Source organism: Jaculus jaculus, chromosome 17 (assembly GCF_020740685.1).
Source record: "Jaculus jaculus isolate mJacJac1 chromosome 17, mJacJac1.mat.Y.cur, whole genome shotgun sequence".
NCBI classification, from domain to species: domain Eukaryota; kingdom Metazoa; phylum Chordata; class Mammalia; order Rodentia; family Dipodidae; genus Jaculus; species Jaculus jaculus.
In genome coordinates this window covers 37,323,979-37,339,287 of record NC_059118.1, presented here as the reverse complement: position 1 = coordinate 37,339,287, position 15,309 = coordinate 37,323,979, and the positions used below count along the sequence as shown (strand labels likewise).

The following is a 15,309-nucleotide window of genomic DNA, read 5'->3' as shown; positions in this document are numbered from 1 at the left end:
AGTGTATTCAGGGTACCTGGAGAACTTGGAGGTGGGGTACCGGTAGGTCAAGCAGGCCTACTCAATCCACTTGCACACATTCTTCACAATAGGAGAACCTGGGGTTGGGGAACTAGGAGCTTGGAAGCTGGGAAGTCAGGAGCAATAAGCCAGCTCCCACAGTGGGCCATGCACCCTCTGGCTCAGGGAACAGGGAGTTGTGGACCCAGGGTCTGGTCAATCTGGAAGCTGGAGCAAAAGGCCTGTTTCCATGGCATGCATGCAGGGTCCAGGTTGTCCCAAGACAACAGGGCTACTGGGGCCAGGAAACCGGGAGGTGGGATCCAAACTGGTTGCTCTGGCCTACTCACTCCTCCAGAATACCATCAGCTACAGACATCAGAGAGTTGGGGACCCAGGGACTCATCAATGAGGAAGCTAGTGCAAAAGGCCTGCTTTAGCAGAACTCATGCAGCATCCAAGGTACCACAATTCAACATCAGGGAAACCACTGGCCATTTTGGCTTCTTGTCTTGTGAACTGGTCAAACAAAATTTACAGACCACAGGAAAGGTAAAATACAGAATTTGGAAGAAGATCATTAGAACCTGAAGGAGAGTAAGATCTGCTGTTGGACAGCAGGGAGTTTCCAGGGAAGATTGGAACTCATAAGGTGACCTTGTTGTGCCAAGACCCCTGACCAGGAGCCAAGACCCCCGGTCACCCAGGAGTCACCTAGAGGACTGCCACAGAAGCCGAGACACTCGAATGTAAAAGCAACAAGTTTCTCTTAATGTCAAGCTTAAGCAGGGACTCAATCCACACAGACCAACGCAGCAGGAGTGGGAGAGAGCCTCGACCTTCTAAAAGTAGGGGTTTATTAAAGGAAAAGAGTGGGAAGGGGAAAATAGGGTTACATCACATAGCATCTTTTAAAATGATTGGTTCCAAGAAGGCATGCGCGGGAACATTTCTAGTTGCTCATCTCTGGTCAGCAGACTGCTTGCAGATCCTATCTTTTGCAAGGGGCTGGAGGCCCCCAGAGCTAAGTATTTCTGGAATGTCCTGTTGAGCAAGCAAGCATGAGTTACAGAAGCAAAGGTCGGCACTTTAATCAGCTAGTTCCTTATCTGAGCCGAGCTGGGATCCTCCTTTGTTCACAATGGTTTGTCCTACAATGGTAGTGTCATTGTTTAATTAGTTATGTGTTATTTCTTTTTGGTCTCTCAACCTTAGTTAAGGTTTTTATGGAAAATGCAATTCCCTTAGGGAAAAAAGAGCAGGTTTAGCAGGTCTCTGGAAGAGGGGCAATGTTCCCAGAGTCTTATGTACGAATCAGGGTTTCTATAAAAGGGTGACATTCCCTGAAATGTTAAGATTCATCTAAAAAGCGTGTAAGCCTAAACTAGAAATCTTTTCTGAAGTGTATAGTGAAGGATTTATGAATCCCTGACCTCACTGGAAAAAACCTCTTGAACCATAAAAGTTATAAGTTGGAAGTTAGCCAGATTCTAGGAGTTATCAGGCCTCCTAGGAAACAGCCCTTGTCTTAGAGGAGGAACAGAAAAAAAAAAAAAAAAAAAAAAAAAGAGGTTTTGTCTTCCCATTATTCACTCCTATTCACTCCCAAAGAAAAGTTAACAGTGAATGGGGATAACCTAAAGTTTGTGTAACTCTACCTCTGATGATCCATCTCACACTGTCCTGAAGCCTAACTCCTTAAAAATCCTCAATGCCTACTCAAGGGGGCCTCAATTCTCATTTCCCAGGGGAAAAGGCAGTCCATTGGTATATGACATTAAAGTCTGTGCTGTTGAGGTTGGCTCTTCTGTCTTTCTTAAATTCCTCAAGTATCTCTGCTCAATCCCGAATTCCAACATACAGAACTAGAGATAAAAAGATAAGGAAAAATCCAGGCTTTCCTTGCATGCTTAATGGCATTTTGTACTTTAAGTCAAGGATAAAGCTGTTTATTTGGGCATCTTATTACTTTAAACTTCCTAGCCATCTTCTATCTTCTATCAAAACTGTTCCATAAAATAGAATAGTTTTTTTGAAGCTGGTATTAGTCTGACACCAAAACCAAATACAGACACAACCAAAAAAGAGAATTATAGACTAATATCCCTCACTAGCATAGATGTAAAAATTCTCAAGAAAACACTTGCAAAGAGAACACTTGAACACATCAAAAAGACCATTTACTCTGATTAAATGGGTTTTATTCTAGAAATGCAGGGATGATTCAACACATGCAAAACAGTACATGTAATGCATTGTTAAAAATGGACTCAAGTACAAAACTCACATTATCATCTCAATAGATGAAGAGAAAGCATTTGACAAAATTTGAGATCCCTTTATGATAAAAGTACTAATAAACTTGGAATCAAAGGAATAAATATCATAATAACAAATGTGATATCTGACCAACAAATAGCTAACATTATACTAAATTTTGAAAAGTGAAGCATTCTCACTGCATTAAGAAAAATACACAGGTGTCCACTTTATCCACTATTATTCAAAATAGTGCTGTAAGTCTTAGCCAGATAAATAAGACAGCCACAAACAAATGGGAAATGATATTAAAAAAGAAATCAACTTATGTTAATTAGCAGATGACATGATACAATAGGTAAGAAATCCTAAAGACTCTACTAGAAAACTGTGAGAGCTGAAAAATAAATTCAGTAAAAGTAGCAAAATTTAGGATACCAAATAAATACACAGAAATCAGTAGCATTTCTATATGCTAACAACAAGCACACAGAGAATGAAATCAGAGAATCACTCCCATTCACAATTGCATCAAAAAAAAAAAAAATTAAAGTACCTTGGAATAAACCTAACCAAGGAAGTAAAGGATTTCTACAATGAAAACTATAAAATACTCAAGTGAGAAATTGCAGAAGACACTAGGAAGTGGAGAAACATCTCTTGTTCCTGGATTGGAAGAATCAATATTGTGAAAATGGCAATCTTACCAAAAGCAATCTACACATTTAATAAACTCCCCATCAAAATTCCAATGGCATTCTTCAAGTAAATAGAGAAAGCAATCCAAAAATTCATCTGGAATCACAAAACACCTCAAAAATCAAAAATAATACTGAGCAACAAAAATGAGGCCAGTGGTATCACTATACCTGATTTTAACCTATACTACACAGCCACAGTAACAAAAACACCATGGTACTGGCACAAAAGCACACATGTAGAGCAATGGAACAGAATAGAGGATGCAGGTGCAAGTCCAAGAAGCTACAACCACCTGATATTCGATAAAAATGCCAAAAATACTCATTGGAGAAAAGACAGCCTTTTCAGCAAAAGGTGCTGGGAAAACTGGATATTTATCTGTAGAAAGATGAAAATAGATTTTTCTCTTTCTCCATGCAGAAGAATTAAGTCCAAATGGATTAAAGACCTTAACATCAGACCTGAAACTCTGAAACTGCTAGAGGAAAAAGTAGGGGATAACCTTCAACATACTGGTCTTGGCAAAAACTTTCTGAATATAACCCCAGTTGCTCAGGCAATAAAGCCACAGACTGACTTCTGGGACCTCATGAAATTACAAAGATTTTATACAGCAAAGGATACTGTGAATAAAGCAAAGAGGCAACTTACAGAATGGGAAAAAATGTTTGCCAGCTATAAATCTGATAGAGGGTTAATACCTGGATACACCAAGAATTCAAAAAATTAAATAATAATAAATCAAACAAGCCAATTAAAAAAAGGGCTATGGAATTAAATAGAGAGTTCTTATGCCCCCAACCTGCGGGGCCAATATTACGCAGGGTGGTCGAGATGGGCTGCAACCTGTAAAGAACGGGCGGAAAAGAAGAAGGAGACCAAGCAGAGGTTTTGTCAAGGTCTCGTTTAATGTTGGATTTTTTAGCTCTTTTATTATCAACCAGCAAGCAGGGGGATCAAGCAGGGGGGCACAAGGAAAGGAGGAGATAAGGCCACCTGGCCGTAATCTGGAACAGCCTGTGGCTTCTCTCGGATTGTAACAGCTTGTAACATTTCTCAGAGCAGTCGTTTGTTCTCAGGGGAGGAGCCACACAAGGGCTGCTTTTCTTTTTGTCCCAGGGCAGCCAGGTCATGGTCTCTGACATTCTTAAAAGAAGAAATATGAATGGCATATAAGCATCTACAAAATATGTCCTATATTCCTAGTCATCAGGGAAATTAAAACTACATTGAGATTAAAACTACATTGAGATTCCATCTCACTTCTATCAGATTGGCTACCATCATGAAAACAAATGACCATAAATGCTGGCGAGGATGTGGGAAAAGAGAAACCCTTCTATACTGTTGATGGGAATGCAATCTGGTCCATCCATTGTGGAAATCAGTGTGGAGGTTCCTAAGACAGCTAAAAATTGATCTACCATATGACCCAGCTATAGCACTGCTATCATATATATATATGTATGTATATCTCACATATAATATATCCTAAGGACTCATCTCATTTCCGTAGAAGTACATGCTCTACCATGTTTATTGTTGCTCAATTCACAATAGCTGGGTAATGGAACCAGCCTAGATGTCCCACAACTGATGAATGGATAATGAAGATATGGCATATTTATACAATGGAGTTCTACTCAGCATACTCAGCAGTAAAGAAAAATGAAGTTATGAAATTTGTGGGAAAATGGGTGGATCTGGAAAGGATTTTACTAAGTGAGTTAACCCAGGCCCAGAAAGCCAAGCATGAAATGTTCTCTCTCATATGTGGATCCTAGCTACAGATAACTGGACTTCTGTGTGAGAAGAAAAAAAACTCAGCAGCAGAGGCCAGTAAGCTACAAAAGAGATAGAAAGGGAAGAGAAAGGGAGGGAGGTACTTAACAGGATGGTATTGTATATATGTAAGTAGAAGAATAGATTAATGGGGGTGAAAAGGCCCAAAGTGTGGTCTGGGGAAGAGATTGAGTAAAGGAAAGGTTGAGGGACAGCTAATCAAAATCTAAGAGGATATAAATAAAACATATGTAATCCTACTTTTTTGGATAATGGAACACTCAGGAGTTATAGATTGCTGCTAGAAAATTTTCAGTGCCATGGATGGGATATCTTCCAGTAAGTTGTTGGCCAGGGAGATCCCTGATGCCACAAAAACATTATAGACCATTGCTGAGGCCCTTGGTTTCCCACCAGGAATAGATGGTAAGACCTTATTGCTGAAGACTCCATATACTTGGGTTGCAAGGCCACTGAGTAATCTTGCTGGAACTGAGCTAATAACCTCCTCCATGTAGACCAGCTGACAGAAAGCTGGAAGAAGCCATTCTGCATATAGCTCAAAGGGAGAAAGAGAAATCACCAGTGAAGATACTCAACAGTGGACACTGCAAGCCTCATAATGGGCCAGCCAGGTCAATTGAGCCAAAGGGTGCAATAGTGGCACACCTGTTATGGGGGAAACCAACTGCCCTCTAATTGGACTGGAGGCCCACTCCATGGGAAGGAATACATCCCTGATACTGAAAACTTAAAACAGGGGTAGTCATAAGCCCTAGAGATGTAATGTCTGCTGTTGTCTGGCCAAATGTATATACTATGCTTATCAAACTGCCCAGTAAGCACTTCTGTTAATGTTCACCCCTTATATTAATACTACTCTCACTTTTGGTTGAGAATCTTCTCTTTTCAGATGGCAGTGACTTTGGGATGACTAAGAATGTATTATGGTGATAGAAAGAAATGACCACAGTGCTTAGTACTGTGATCTGTATAGCACCTTCCAAGGCTCAGGGTATAATGCGGAAGAGGTGGTGGAAAGAATGTAAGAGCCAAAGGAAGGGCAGGACTCCATACAACATGCTCCCTCCAGACACAAAATGGCCTGGATATCCATGGCCTCACAGTGCCTGATACTACCTGCATAAGACCATCATAAGAGGAGGAATAGATCAAGACATCAAAAGTAAAAGAGAAACTGATTGAGATGGGGAGGGGATGATGGAGAGTGGAGTTTAAAGGGGTACGTGGGGGGAGGGAGGGTATCACCATGGGGTATTTTTTATAATCATTGAAGCTGTTAATTTTTTTTTTTTTTAAGTAGCAGAATTTAAAACACATAGTAGTCAGTGGCATTCCTATATACCCAAGTCAGTTATGCTGAGGACGAAATCAGGGAAACCATCCTAGTCACAACTGCTTCTAAAAGTATCGTAAAATATAACCAAGGAGACAAAGGACTTCTGCAATTAAGAGTTTCAACTAGGCAAGAGAGAATTTTTTTTTAAACTTTAAAAGAACCACTTGTTTAATACCATATAAATATCTTGATTAAGAATGAAGCAATATGACCCAATAGAGTGTAGAATTCTTGGGTTAATTATAATAACATGGTTATAGGTTTTTCAAGGTATTTTCTGAATTCAGCTAGCCACTGGGCTCCAACTGCTCCATCCACAATTTGATGATCACAACTGAGCGTAACAGACATCATGCTAGCCACATCAAATCCTCTTTCATTATCTGCTGGAATCACCTTATCCTCGGAAGCACCAACTGCCAAAATACATGCCTGGGGTGGGTTAATAATGACAGGGAAATTCTTAATTCCAAACATTCCTAGGTTGGAGATTGTAAATGTGCCACCCTGGAACTCATGTGGCTGTAGTTTACCCTCTCTTGCTCTGGTTGCTAATGAAACATCATTAGCAATGGTTTCCAGTCATTTTATGTGTGCGTTAAACACAATAGGGTGATGAGTCCTGCAGGAGTACTTACGGCAACACTGACATCAACCACTTGATTTTGTCTTATAACTGTGTCCATCCAAGAAGAATTTGCTTCAGGAACTTTTAAACATGCCAAAGCTTTTATGATGAAATCATTGACAGAAATTTTGCTTTTCCCTTGTAACATCTTATTAAGTTCTTTCTGTACCAACAATACTTCTCCCATATTTACATCAACAGAAAGGTAATAATGGGGTATAGTTTGCTTTGATTGCATTAACCCCTGTGCAATAACTCGAATGTTGCTTATTGGGATGTCTGTGAAGACTCCTGTAGGAACTGGTGCCACTCCTGGACTTGGGGAAGGCACAGCAGCTGCTGGGACTGGCGCAGCTTTTGCAGGCACAAAAGAATCAATATCCTTCTTGATGATTCTGCCTTCTGGTCCCCTCCCTTTGACTTGTGTAAGGTCAGTTCCTTTCTCTGCTGCCAACTTCTTTGCAAGAGGCTGACAAATACCCTTCCGTTTGGTCCTGCAAGAGCTGCTGGTGCAGGAGTGGCTGATGGTGTAGGAGCTAAAGGCTGGGGAGTTGGAGGAACAGTGGCTACAGGGGGTGGGGTAGGTGGTGGTGCTTGTGGTTTTAAGTCAGTTACTCCAGTTGGCCTATAGTCTGCAAATGCTGCTATATCTGCCTCTTTTTCGACAATAATACAAAGAGGGGTTCCTAGAGGGATGTCTCTTGTGCCTTCAGGGATCAGGATTTTTGCCAGATAACCTTCTTCCTGTACTTCAAATCCTATAGTGGCCTTGTCAGTCTCTATTTCTGCCAGTAAATCTTCACTTAGCTTCTCACCCACTTTTTTTCCCCATCTCTGAACTGTGCCCATGGTCTTTGTGGGAGAGAGGGCGGGAAGAAGCACTGCATGTGAATGGGATACGAGCTGCCAGGAGCCTGAGCAGAAGGTGTAGGTGGTACAGCAGCAGCTGGAGTTGGTACTGGGGCTGCTTGTTGGGGAGGTGCTGCTGAAGCATCCAGTGTGTAATTTTTAAAGGCATCAATATCCTCACGCTTTCCAACTGTGATGCAGATGATGGCTCCAACTGGAACATCCCTGGTACCTTCTGCAACAAGTATCTTTGCCATATAGCACTCCTCTAAGCTCTCAAATCCAGCAGTGGCTTTATCAGTTTCAACTTCTGCAATTAAATCACCCTCATTGATCTTTTCCCCTTCTTTTTTTTTTCCCATCGGGCTATAGTGCCTGCCTGCATTGTAGGGGAAAGAGAAGGCAATGGAACCTTCTGATGAGGCGGGAGACTGTACCAGCGGTGGCTGGACGATTCCAAAAGCTGCCGCAGAAAGCGGTTCCGTGGAGCGGCGCCCGAGCTGGGCTCCAGCTGCTCAGCGACCGGACCCCGCCACACCCCGTGGTCGCGCTGCTGCAGCAGCGAGCCGGAGCGCGGCCGGACCACCGACTCCCGCCGGCAGCGCCCGGGCCCTCCTGCAGGGCGGTCCACCGGCCCCGAGCCCGGCCCCCGGGGGCCGCACGTTGAGCCCGTCGCGCACAGACGCGCCCAAGAGAGAAATTTTAAAAGACACTAGGAAATGGAAGACATCTCATGTGTGTGGGCTGAAAAATCAGTGTTATGAAAGTGGATATTTTACCAAAAACATTTTGTAGATTTAATGCAAGTCCTATAATAATTTTGGTGCCATTTTTCACTAAAATAGAAAAAACCATAAAATTCTGATTTCAATACATATTATATATTAAAGAAACATAGTAACAAAATAGCATGACAATGGCACATAAGCATACTTCACGATCAAAAGAAGAGATTGAAAACACAGATGGACATAAATATCTACATTTTGATAAAAATGCAGATAATATTCACTGGAAAAAAGACAGGCTCTTTAATAAATGGTTTTGGGAAAACTGGATATCTATAGCAGAAGAATAAAACTACATCATCATCATCTCTTCATGCACAAGTATTGAATCTTATTGGATCAAAGTCCATAGTATCAGACCTGAAATTTTGCTAGAGGACTAAGTGTATGTAGGCATAAGAAAGAACTTTTGAGGTCAAACTCCATTTACTAAGGAAATAAGGACACTTCTCAACCAAATGGACTTCATGAAAAGAAATAGGTTCTTATTTATTTCTTTAAAAGGTTATATTCTTGGGCTGGAGAGATGGCTTAGTGGTAAAACATTTGCCTGTGAAGCCTAAGGGCCCTGGTTCGAGGCTTGATTCCCCAGGACCCATTTTAGCCATATGCCCAAGGGGGCGCACGTGTCTGGAGTTTGTTTGCAGTGGCTGGAAGAGCCATACGTTCGTATTGCAGTCAGCTTCACGCTGCAGGCAGAAAGCACGGCATCAAGAACAGCTTGTGGGTGGAAAGAGTAGTTTGGCTTGCAGACTGGAGGTGAATCTCCATGATGGTAAGGGGACAACGATGACATGAACAGAGGATGGATATCTCCTCCTGGCCAACATCAGGTGGACAACAGCAGCAGCACAGTGTGCTGCTTTAAGACCCATGAGCCCACCACCAGCAATACATCACCTCCAGGAGGATCCAGTTCCTAAACTGCCACCAGGTGGAGATCTAACATTCAGAACACATAAGTTTATGGTATTGGGACACCTGAATCAAACCACCACAGTTGGGTAGGAATAGCCTGAAATAGCTTTTGTATAGCAATGGACACTTTTAATCAGGAAGCAAAGATGCAGCGTATAGAGTGGGAGCAAAATCTTTAACAGCCATGAATCTAACAAAGGACTAATATCTAAGATTTCAAAGATCTAAAAAATAAAACTAAATAAAAAGAAATTAACTTGCTCAATCAAAAAGTAATCTTAGAAAGCTGGGTGTGGTGTCACATACCTTCAATCCCAGTACTTGGGAGGCAGAGGTAGGAGGATCTCTGTGAGTTTGAATTTGAGGCCAGCCTGAGACTACATAGGGAATTCCAGGTCAGTCTGGGATATATCTAGATTCTACTTTATAAATAGATAAATAAATAGCATAGAAATGAATAAAGACTTCTCAAAAATGCAATACAATTGTGCAATACGAAAAAAATGTTTAACATCCTTAGCTATCAGGGAAATTAAAATTAAAACTACTTTTAGATTATATCTCAGTCCATTGAGAATAATTATCATCAAGAAATCTAATGACAATCAATGCTGGGGAGGGTGTGGGAAAAGAAGAAGCCTTATTAGTTATTGGCAGGAATTTAAACTGGTGCTGAAATTATGGAAATCAGTGTGGAGGTTTCTGAGACAGCTAAATATAGACATATCATATGAACCGACTATACTACTCCTGGGCATATTCCCTAAATACTCTAGAATCTACTACACAAATACCTGGTCATCAAAGTTTATTGGCATTCTAATCACCATAGCTAGGTAATGGAATCAGCATAGATGCTCATCAACTGAAGAATGAATAACATATATGCTACAGTGAGATTCCTGTAAAAGTGTAGGTTTACAAATCAAAAGGGCAGAAAATCCTTAATCAGTTGTGTATTTTGCTGGAAGTCTCCTTTTTCTGCTTGTGAGAAGCTTTATCCAAACTCCTAAGTGAGGTTTCCCTTTCCTTTTTCATGTCCCCCAAATTTTCCATTTCTTTCCTGCCTCATTTTGGCTGTATAAAAATTCTTTCACTTAATAGTGTCTAGATGATTTTTCTTATGCTTCCATGCTGAATGAATTTAAAGTATATCATATATTCCATTTTTGCAGTAATGTATGCCATAGTCTTTACTTTTGAAAATAAAGGTGATAATTAAAAGTTAAAAAATGTAAAGGTTAAAAGGTTAGTTCATAGTTAAAGTGTCTCAGTATATGATGCCTAATTTTTTCAAATCTCACCAGTTAGCTCTTTAGAAAATGTTTAATTTGGGCTGGAGGGATTGCTTAGCAGTTAAGGCATTTGCAGCAAAGCCAAAAGACCCAGGTTTGATTCCCCAGGACCCACATTAGCTAGATGCACAAGGGGGCACATGTGTCTGAAATTCATTTGCAGTAGTTGGAGGTCCAGTGCACCCATTCTCTCTCTCTCTTTCTCTGTCAAATAAATAAATAAATACAACTATTGTAACTACCCATTCTATTTCCCAGTCCTCCCCCGATATTAGAAAGAAAGTAAAGAGGGCAGAAGAGGACCCTCAAACTCCCATTCAGGATCTGATGAGGATGGCTTTTAAGGTCTTTAATGGCCAAGAAGAGGCAGCTGAGTCCTCCGGACAGGCTCGGATGCAACAGACAGTAACCCTACAAGCCCAAGCCTTGGTAGCTGCCCGAGGCCATGGGTCTTTCTGTAGAGGGGAGACAGAGGTTCTTCTAAGCCCCATCCCATCGGGGCACAGTCATGGTCCATCCCACCAGGAGCATGCTTCAAATGTGGCCAGAAAGGCTACTGGGCCCATAAGTGCCCTAATCCACTGCCACCCACCAAGCCATGCCATATATGTAGGCAATCAGGTCACTGGAAATCAGACTGCCCACATACGGGTTCATCCTCCACACCAGGCCATGGAGGTCCAGCCCCACAAAGCAAGGCTCTTCAAACTCTCCCAGTGTTGGGCCCTGAAAAGCCCAGGCGTGTGGCCTAGTGGAACTTCCTGAGCCTAGCTAAAGTTTGGCGACCTGTCTCTGGCCAGCCAGAACTCAGCAAATCACCAAATGGCTTCTGGCCTGCTACTTCTGCACAGGAGTTGGAATTATTATTTCAATAGTCACAGTTTACTATTGGCCCTTACCTCTTCCCCCATCCTAAAATCCCCACGTTCGTCCCCAACATTATATAGGCAACTGTTTTTAACAATAAAGTGAGTTCCTGTGAGTTTCTGCTTCCACAAGACTCCCGACTGCATGTGGTTTTTCTCTGGTGACTAGGAGAGATTCTGAGTCGTCTGATGTCCCTCTTCCTCAACCCCTTGGGAGGAACCAGCTGGCTTGGTCCTTCCTCAGCACTACCTGCCCACCGGCAGAGCCCGGCATCTCAGCAGTAGAGCTTCTCGGGTTGACAGAGAACTGATGACGCCCAGACTCAGAGACAACCATTACCCTTGCCAAGCCCAGGGTAAAGCTTCAGGTACCTGGTAAGCCCATCACCTTCCTGGTGGACACAGGCTGCCTTATCTGTTTTGTCTGCCCACTTGGGCCCCACCATCCCTTCATCCATCTCTGTTATAGGAGTTAATGGGGTTCCCTCTTTCCCACCAAAATCCTTACGTCCCCTCTGCTCATTAGCTGGACTCTTTCTCACATTCATTTTTAGTCATGCCTATCTGTCTAATTCCCCTGTTGGGCTAAGACATTCTCAGCCACTTCGGGGCCACACTCTCATTGCCCCCTCAGCCTCCCTGGAAAAGCATATCCTCCTTCCTTTAATAGCGTCTCAAACCTTCATCCCCTACTGCCCTACTCCCTTCCTCCCTCTTAAATTTTCTTGGCAATAAGAGCTATAGGGTGTCTCCCTCCAAAGCTCAGCTTTGCTCTCCTACTGTAACCTATAGTCCAGCTCAGTCCCAGCTCAAAGGCCTTAACAGTTGACAAAACCCAAGCTCTCCATGACCTCCAGCCTCCAGAAAATACAGATCAAATCCTCTTTCTTGGGTCTCATGGGATTTTTTCATCATTGGATTCATAAAGCTCACACTCATTCAGTCCTCTGGAAGCAGAGAGGATTCCTCGCTACTAAAGGTACCTCAATTATTAATGGGCCCCTCATAGGCAAGCTTCTGGAGGCTCTCCAACTCCCAGCAGAGGTGGCCATTACCCACTGCCGAGGACACCAGTCCTCTAAAGACCCAAGAGCCCAAGGCAATGCCAGGGCTGACTCTGTAGCATGAAATTTAGCCCTGTCCTCTGGCCCCAACACAGGCCTATCTGTTTCCTGTCCCTGACATAGCAACCCAATTACTTACCAGACAACGAAAATGAACTCCTCAAAAAGGGGGCCACCTGAGCTAGGGATGGTTGGATTTTTAAAAGCAATTGGCTAATTCTCCCCCCAAAACAGGCCAACACAATTATCTCTGACATTCACCAAACTTTACATATTGGCCCTAAAGCCCTTTTTCAGGTACCTGGAACCCCTGCTGGACACAGATGGCCTCCAAACACACATTTCACAGGTCCAGTCCACCTACTGGGTATGCGCTCAAGACAATCCAAAGGGGGCCTGCACCTCCATCAGCCCCTGCACCAATTATGGGAACAGCAGCAGGCAAAGATTGGCAGATAGACTTTACCCTGCTTCACTAACCAGGCATCCTCCCCAAGCTGGTGGCAATCTACCCCTCTGCCCTGGCTCACCCCACTTATGAGTCCATTAATAATGATTTGTTTTTTTCCTTCTTCTAATAGCCCCTTGCCTCCTCCACTTTCTCCAGGAGCACATCTGGAAAGTTTCGCTGCCAACCAGATGCTCTTGTATGTTCCCTTGAACCTTTCAACTTCTGACTCCCCCCTCCATACACACGTCACCCCAACCAGCTTGAAGAAGCTAAGACTTGAGTTGGCATCCATATACACAAAAAGGTCTGAATGTTAAGCAGGACCGTGCTCAGAACAAAGGACCTCACAAGATGGCCAATAACCTATCACCCACATTCCTGAGCATGATCGGGACCAGCAGCTTCAAGACTCCCTGCCGGCCACCGGCTATCCTCCTCCCTAGTTGAAACGTTATAAGGAGACCTCTGCTTTCCCCCATCCTTGAAATAGTTACTTTCCTCAACCTTCCCTTGGTTGGTAACATCTCTCCCCACTCTCCTCTTTAAAAGACCTGCACCTTAGGTCCTGCCTGTGACTTCTCTGGCCTCACGTCTTGGGACCAGTGAACTTTGCCCCAGAGCTGTGCCAATAAACCTGAACTAGCTTTACAAATCTGGTGAGATCTGGTTATTTGCGTAGGTCAAGCTTTTCATCCCTATCTGCCTAAAGGATCCTTGCAGAGGATCCCAAATGATCCTTGCTAGAGGGTAGGAAGAGGAGAATCTACTTTGTTTTTATCTGACTTTTCTAGGAGAAAAAAGATAAAGCGGTGAGATCATCCTCTTTCCTGAATACCTGGGAGCATGTAGACGCCTGGCATATGTGCTATGCAGCCCCATCCAGTAAAATCTCACAAAAGACCCCAATTTGGGCTACAAGTTAAGCTTTCCCATTTATGGAAACCCCCTCCTGCCTAGTTGGATAGGAAAGGAACCCTGTATTCTTTCTTTATCAGAAGCTCGGTAATAAAATCTTTCTAAACTTTATGGCTTCATCTCTTGGCTTCATTCATCGAAATTCAGAAGACAAGAACGCAGAGAACACTAATTCAGTGGAATCTCTCTGTGACTGTGTCTGTCACTTTAGCTCCTGAGTTACTCTCCCTCTGAGTGCCAAGCAAGACCCTGTCACTCTGAAAGCCACCCACAGATTCCCAAACCAAGAAATTCAGAGGGCAAGTGCACAGACCATAGCCCTTTTGTACTGATTTGGGCCTTTCTCAACCAGCAGCAAGTCTGCTCTATTCTCTCTTCTTCTCTTCCACTGTAACTCTCTTTGCTTGGTAACTGGGGACATTTGGAACTAGTATACTAGATAGTATGTATGCAAAATGTCTGTGGAAGGCCAGATTAAGCATTTTAGTTTTCTCTTTATCATACTTGTAAATCTAGAAACAGTATGTATATGTGTGTGGAACATTGACTGAGTTTATGCTTGCTTGTTTGCTTTCTTTTTTTTTTTTTTTTTTGAGGTAGAGTTTCAGTCCAGTCCAAACTGACCTGGGTGGCCTTGAACTCACAGCAATCCTTCTTCTACCTCTGCCTCCCGAGTGCTGTGATTAAAGGTGTGTGCCGCCATGCCCAGCTTAGTTCATGTCATGATAAAAAGAAGCAGCTTATTGACCAGTGCTAAAGGAACTAACACTCTGAGGTGACTGGAACTAGGAGGCCCATGCTGAGTCTTGGGGAAACACAGATCCTGCCTGGAATTATTATCCTGAATTTGTGCCTGGAAGGCGCAAAGGGTAATCTAGTGGTTTGACAGAAAAGACCCACACAAATTCACATGCTGACATGTGAACCCCGGCAGCAGCGAGACCATGCAAGGCAGCCAGACCCACCCTAGGAATAAGACCGTGCATGGAAAGACAGCACACAGTAGCTGTGACCCTTCAAAGCCACGCACAAAGGGCATGTTTTTGCAGTAGTTCAGGGGCTAGAGAGAAACTGCCGAAAAGGCAAAATGAACAGGAGTTAGATACACACACTTCTATTGGGTCCTAATGCTAGTTTCCTTGAATATAAGGAGATGATTTAATAGTTAAAGGCATTTGCTAAAATAAATAAATAAATAAAATGTCTGTCTGATGGTTTCTTATCTTTTTGTTTTAGGTGAATAGGATGATTTATCTCTAGATAATTTTGTTTTCTATATTGCATGTGGTAAATGACTGTATGATTTTCCTAATCCTGGCAGCCTGACAGACTTATAAGGGGAATTCACCCTGTGTGCTATTGTACTTACTTACTGTATAGATTAAGGAAAACTGACAAATTATAAATATAAGTAAAAGTCAAAAACGTCTTA

The 15,309-nt window shown here is 42.7% G+C and overlaps 1 pseudogene; it reads right to left on the bottom strand.

The window, feature by feature from the left end:
- Positions 1–6,343: 6,343 nt before the first annotated feature.
- On the bottom strand, positions 6,344–8,017 carry LOC101600952 (annotated as a pseudogene).
- Positions 8,018–15,309: the final 7,292 nt, after the last annotated feature.